Here is a 7,404-nt window from a genome sequence, read left to right as displayed (position 1 = left end):
AAGGAGTAGAAGGAAAAAAAGTCATAGAAAACAAGAAGAGGAGATTTTTCTAGGAAAAGGTGGTAAATGGTTTTAAATACAGGAACAAGATCAAAGAAAATTAGTGAATTAAAAGACCATTGAATGTGATGATTTCAAGCCATCGTTTGAATGTCTTATTTCAGTAAAATTATTGTATAAAAGTCAGATTTTATTTTATTTTATTTATCTATTTTTTTATTAAAACCTTTACCTTCTGTCTTGGAGCCAAGGCAGAAGAGTGGTAAGGGCTAGGCAATGAGGGTCAAGTGACTTGCCCAGGGTCACACAGCTGGGAAGTGTCTGAGGCCCTATTTGAACCTAGGACCTCCCATCTCTAGGTCTGGCTCTCAATCCACTGAGCCACCCAACTGCCCCTAAAAGTCATATTTTAATTGTGAGATAATTTAAAAGTGAGGAAATGCATTCAGCAAGTGCCAAATATTTATTTAGCATCCTTAGCAATAAAAGAGTGAAATAAATACAATAGTCTAAGGATATAATTGGGTGAAAACAAGGTTTGATTTAGAAGCAGCTGGCTTCATTTTAGAATGTGGAGTCACCTTTTAGGGGTTTCTTTTCAGGTTTAAGTAAATTCAAACAAGTGAATTCAAAAGGGCTAGGAAATCTGTACACTGTAAAACTGGGGTGAATGGAAAGCAGCAACTATGAATTTTCTTCTTTTTCTTTAAGCTATGTGAAAGTTTTTGGTTAGTGACAGAAGCGATGTGAATCATGGAAGCATAGGTATTGGTTCATTAAACGAAGCCAAGGGGAACAATGGGAAATAGTTAAAAATAAGGTGTAGCTGTAGGGGCTAAGGTGAGACATAACTCAAAAAAAACTTTTGTACTGAGGGATGATGAAGTGCCAAGATGGACAAATAATCAGGTAGATTCATTTATAGGTTACAAATGAGCAAGTGTACAAACTGAGAACAAGGGAAAACTGAAGAAATTTATATTCAGAAAATCAAACTGAACTGAAAAGATTGATTAAAATTTTTCAGAAATGTTGGGAGAAATCTGAAGGGTGGATAAGTTGTATGCTGAGTAACAATTTTTCATTAGGTAGCATCTGTTGGCCCATTATGGAACAGTATTCATTCTACTTCCTGTTTTCTGTTTTAATTCTGTAATTCAGTCATAAGCATTGAATCTTCTCTCATGTTTTTGGTTGTTTGTTTAGTATTAGAAAATCAATTTTGGCGATTTTCAAGAGTTTTAATACATTTTCTTCATTCGTTTCCCATTAATTGTGTCATGAGAACTTATGGCTTTGAGTTCACATAACCTATTTTTGTCATCTCTTTCTTAATGATCTAGTTATAACCATTAATCTAATAATGACCTACTAAAATATTTATATTTCCTTAATCATCTTTTATTCCTTTTAGCATAGTTCTCAGATCAGAATATGGTAAATATAATTTGTTTTAATATGTCATCAATCCCCCCAGTAATGCTGATCAAATTCCACCTATGCCCTCCTTTCCTGTCTAATTTCATCCAGAGTCTTCTTTAAACTATTTTTAGGGAGTTCACCCTATATACTGTTGTATCTTCCTTTGGATTTCTTAACAATTAAGTATTCATTCAACCATATTTACTAGCCTCCTATCATATTTCTACCATTATTGCTACTGATAATAATGGCTAACATTTATAACTTTTACTATGCACCAGGCATCATGTTAAATGACTTGCAAATTATTTCATTTGAACCTCACAACCGAAGAGAGATACTATCATCATCTCCATTTCTAAAATGAGGAAATTGAGGGAAAAAAGGGTAAAATAACTTGCTCAGAGATACACAGCTAGTAAGTCTCAGACCTAATTTGAACTCAGGTCCTCCTGATTCCAGACAATATATCCACTGTAGATATGTGTTCTTTTTTAGGCATTGGGCATACAAAGACAAAAATGGAACAAACCCTTTCCTCAAGTTAACGTGTTTATTCGTCCCTTCTTCTTGTTATATGGCCAAGTCCCACTTTCTTTCACACTTCACCCACAAAATCCTTTATGCTGATTAATTATGTGTTGGTTATACTTTATAATTCAATTAGACAATTCTGTATATATTTCACATACATATACACATGCACATATATGCATACAGATATGTATTCATGTTGCAAAGACTATTTTAGGTAACACTGTGAAAGAAAAAAAGAGAAAGAACTAAGGCAAGGAGCCTTACTAAGACTATATAAAATGGTTTTACTAGAGGTTTAGTGTCTAAACTGGGGTTATCGATAACTCAACTGTTTCCAAGGTGCTCACTAAAATTGTAGCATTTTTACAATGCAAAATGTAGAGCTGCCCTGAATTTATCTTTTCAGCACACGAAGACTCTAAAATACAAAGATGGCAATTATTGCCAATAATATATCCTAATATGAGGAACATGTGTGTGCTCATACATGTATATGCAATTATACATTTACTGGTGACTATTATTTCTCGTAGAAAGATTTATAGTTTATTCTTTAAAGAGAAATGATTATTAATATTTAAAGATTTAAACTCTCAGATCCTCCCAAAGGAGTGTAAATTTAATTCTAATATCAAGAAGTTTATTTTTAAACAAACATCAACATGAAACTTTTAAAATTCTCAATTAAAGGGACACTTTACTCTATTTTGAATAAACGTTAGTGCAATTTGGGATAACCTTTCTGTGATTCTGTCTCTTTAAAGGAACAAATAGGTTGCTGAACCTATAATTTTCTTGACTTGTTCCTTCCAGAACCCAGAAGTTAGCTATTATTTTATCAAACCAGCATGACTCATAAAGCCATTGTCTCTGAAACTAACACATAAACAGACAAGAAATGCCTCTTAGTCTAAATCATCTGTGCTCTGCCCAAACTAGTCTACTCATGGGCCTTCAAACATCTTCATTTTACCATAACTCAAGTTTCATATTATTCATTAAACTTTCTGTGAGCATCCCTGACCAAAGTGATCCCTCCTAACTCTGAAATACTGACATTTTTTTAACTCATCTACTTTGGTGGTTAAACTATACTAACCTTCAAATGCCAACAAAAGAAGTACTTTCTCAGAGTTTTCTACAGTCAATCAATCAACAAATACTTATTAAGCACCTATTATGTTCCACGTTTTGGTCTTTTTCCTAATTTTTCTATTCATAAGGGAGTACAGATATACATACAAGAAAAAAAAACAGGCAGTCATGGCCCTCAAGGAATTTACTTGCTAAGGGAAAAAGATAAATTATAAAAGTTGAAGTCAAAAGAAGTGGGGGGACATGGTAGCTAAATCCAGAGAATGAAGGGTCAGGATCTCGGGTCTTTTCCAAAATGGAAATTCCAGAAAAAACTCATCAATGAAAAAAGGTGCCAATAGGAAAAGAGATTTGAGACTATTGAGTCATGGTGGGATTGTGTATCCATAAATACATCATAAGGAACTTAAGAACATGACTATAGACAGATGTGGACCACATCTCCCAGTGGCTTCAACTTGATCTTCACTTGTCTACCACTGGCTGCAAGAAGATGGATCAGACCAAGTTGGCACTAGATTAGTTTTGTTTAACTAGCTTCCAACTCAGATGCTACCTGGATCTCCAATTCACTAAGGTCATTGGTCTAAGATACTCTTTATAGATTGAATATGACAGTTCACACCTTTGATGAACAAGAAGTAATCAACTAGAATCTTTCAGACCAAATTAAGAACTCCCTATTGTAGTATATAAATCTTGCAGCCATGTTTTTCATGGGTGCAAGCTAGCAGTTGCCCAGTTAGAACACTGAACCTGGCATGAGACAGGGGCTGGTGCCAGGCTTGACAGTTGAAGTGTGAGTATATAAGAAGGGTCCCACATCCCTGACTTTACTTCTCCTTTTACTTCTTTGGGGGTTGGCCTCTAGGAGGAGGGAGGAGGAACGTGGGTTTAGATTTCAGGTAGGCTCATCTATCATTGCTGGCCAAATAACAACTCATTGGCATATCCAACCATCTCTTAGGGAACAAGAATATATTTCAACCAACTAAACATCACCATCTGGCCAGGGCTTGTCAGCCCTGGGTCAGGAGCCAAGCATTATCAGAGTTAAGTCTGCCAATAAGGTATTCTTATCCTCTGCTCCATAAGAAGTCCTTTCAGCTTTTCAAGACTAGTTAGCTGACTTAAGATCTTGGATTACCTTACCCTCTTTCCTATCCCATTTTACCTAATACATTTATCACCAAATAAATCCCTTAAACCTTTAAGCCTAAGAACTTGAAGTCATTGCTTTACCTTCAACATAGGCCAAGTGAAAGCAACTGTCTGAACATTCTGAAGGCTACAGCTACCAACTCCATTAAGTTGATGGGTCCAGTAAGTGCCATTTCTCCTTCCTGTTTGACCCCATCATTTCACCAGTAGGATTTCTTCCTTTCTTAGGGCAGGGCCATAGAACCCTGAGCTTAAAGGGGTTTGGCTTTGCTGGTGAGGGAGAGTTTCACCTATCTCTCTGCCAGCTTGGATGCAGGATCCCTGTTACATTATACACTGTACTCTAGCCTATAGCCTCTGGGTCTGGCCTAATTCCATCCTCCACTCCTCTCCTGCTCTGTGAATACATTACACTATCTTTCTTATCCCTGGGTCCTAAGTACCACTGGATTTCAATATAGGTCTCCCTATGCCCTACAAACCTCTAAGCATTGACTTCTTTGCTGTCAGTGTACCCTATTGTACATTGGCTTTGCTATTTGCCTTGCAGAACTTTCATATGTGAATGTCTTCTCATTGGGAACATAGTAAGGGGATGGCAGAGGGATGGCATAAAGGTCTGCCTTAGCTCTGGGAAGAGAAGGTAAAAGTTCATCTATCAGGGTCTATATGGATGCAGAAGCATAATCCAGGGTTCCATTAGGGGTTGGTCTAAAGGGACATAAGGAGGATGACACAGGGCAGGATGAGGAGACACCCAAAAAGAAGACTTGTACAAGATACATCTTAGGACTAATGTAAAGGCCAACATGAAAATTATGTAATGTGTAGAAAAGTTCTTATAACCATCCATTGCTACATAAAGATAAAATTTTAGTCTCTCTCTTTCATCGATTTTTCATCTATCTTGAAATAAAAATAGTTATTAAATGACTTTTCAACTTCCATTTTTGGGGAAGTACTCCAGACCAGCCATCTCTCATTCTCCAAACTTAACCACCATGACTCAGAAGCTTCAAGACTCTTTTCCTTTTGGCACCTTTTTTTGCTGATGATTTCTTTCTAGAACCTCCATTTTGGAAAAGACCCCAGACCCTGATCCTTCATTCTCTGGACTTAGCCACCATGTCCCACTTCTTTTCACTTCAAATTTTATGTCTTATCTTTGCCCATTAGAAAGTAAATTCCTTGAGGGCCACAATTGCCTGTCTTTTATCCCTGTATATGTATGCGTACTCTCTTATGAATAGAAAAATAAGGAAAAAGACCAAAACCTGGCACATGATAGGTGCTTAATAAGTATTTGTTGATTGATTGACTTTAGAAAACTCTGAGAAAGCACTTCTTTTGTTGGCATTATATTATTTTTTTAAACCCTTACCTTCTATCTTAGAATCAATACTTTGTATTGGTTTCAAGGGAGAGAAGAGTGGTGAGGGCTAGGCACTGTAGGGTTAAGTGACTTGCCCAGAGTCACAGACCTGGGAAGTATCTGGGGTAAAATTCTCACCCAGGACCTTCCATCTCTGGGGCTGGTTCTCAATCCATTGAGCCATCTAGCTGCCCTCGGCATTATGTTATTTAAGATAGTATTAATGTAGAATTTTTTAAAAAACAAAATAAAAATAATTTAAAAATATTTGGAGGGAAGCAATCAGTTGCCTTAGTAGATTGAGAATCAGGTCTACAGAAGGGAAGTCCTGGGTTGAAATCTGGCCTCAGATACTTCCCAGCTGTGGGACCCTGGACAAGTCACTCAATTCTCTCTGCTTAGTTTTTAACACTCTTCTGACTTGGAAACAACACACAGTATTAATTCTAAGATGGAAAGAAAGTTTAAAAAATAATAAAAATATTTAAACTACATGCATACATTTTTTCTTCCTTTTCACCTTTCTTCTTTTCCTCCTTTCATGTTTTTCAGTTAATGCCAATGCAGGGATTTGTTTTGCTTGAATATAGATTTTTTTAACAGGAGTTTTGCTTTTCTTGCTTTCTTAGGGAGAAAGAAAGAATATGGACCTGAAAATAAAATAAAATAAAATAAATAAATATTTGATAACTATTACATCTCAACTACATAGCACATTGGATATAATGCTAGATTTAAAATCAGTAATATTGAGTTAAAATCCTACTTCAGACACATACCATCTTTGTGACCCTGGACAAGACAGTTTTCTCATCTGTAAAATGGAGGTGATAATTACACCCACGTCACACATTCTGAGTTTTGTATCAAATGAGATAACATACATGCCATATTCTTTGCAAGCTTTAAAGCAATGTATAAAATGTAGCTACTATGATTACTATTATAAACAGTAGCCATTAAGGTGTCAACATCTTTTACATTTGGCTGAGATAATTTGGTGATGTTGGAAAATGTGCATATAGAGTTTTCAGAATATTTATTAGACAAATTCAGGTAATGATAATGTTTCATTTGACTAATCTTTAAAAAGTGAAAACTAGTCAATGAGAAGTTTGTTTATATAGTAAAATATTTAGTTCCAATCAATTTCACAGATTCTACTTTAAGTTTGGAGACCACAGGGAATTTGGCATACATAAAAACCAGTGATGGTGCAACTTGCTAGGCAGTGTATTATCTACATGAAAATTTACTGCCTAAAAATGCCAGGTGGCAGAATGGATGATTTCAGCCAGGTATACTTTGCTCCCTTCTTGCTCTAAATTAATTATTATTCATGGCACATCATATTCCTTGCCCTCACAGAAAACTTTGAAAAATTATTTCTAATTTTATTGGCCATTTTTATCTTTTGTTCCAATAATCATTTGCTTAAAGAAAGAAAGAAAGCAGATCAACAAAAGTAAACAACTGATCAACTAGCCTTGACTATAAAGGTGTTCTACACCAAGAACAGGGAGATACATTTTCTCATCTCAGTTTATGCCACCCATCTCATAACTTTATGTTTCTTTTATACAAATATACTCATCTATGTTCTGTTCTATTTTTGTTTATCTATCTATGTTTATCTATCTTCTATCTAATCTATGTTTATCTGTCTTCTACTGTCTGTCTGTCTATCTATCTATCTATTTTTCTTCCTTCCTTCCTTCTTTCATTCATTCATTCCCTTCCTTTCTTCCTTCCTTCTTTCCTTCCTTCCCTTCCTTCCTTCCTTTTCCTTCCTTCCTTCCTTCCTTCCTTCCTTCCTT

The sequence above is a fragment of the Gracilinanus agilis genome, chromosome 3 (assembly GCF_016433145.1).
Source record: "Gracilinanus agilis isolate LMUSP501 chromosome 3, AgileGrace, whole genome shotgun sequence".
Taxonomy (NCBI): domain Eukaryota; kingdom Metazoa; phylum Chordata; class Mammalia; order Didelphimorphia; family Didelphidae; genus Gracilinanus; species Gracilinanus agilis.
This window is presented reverse-complemented; position numbering follows the sequence as displayed.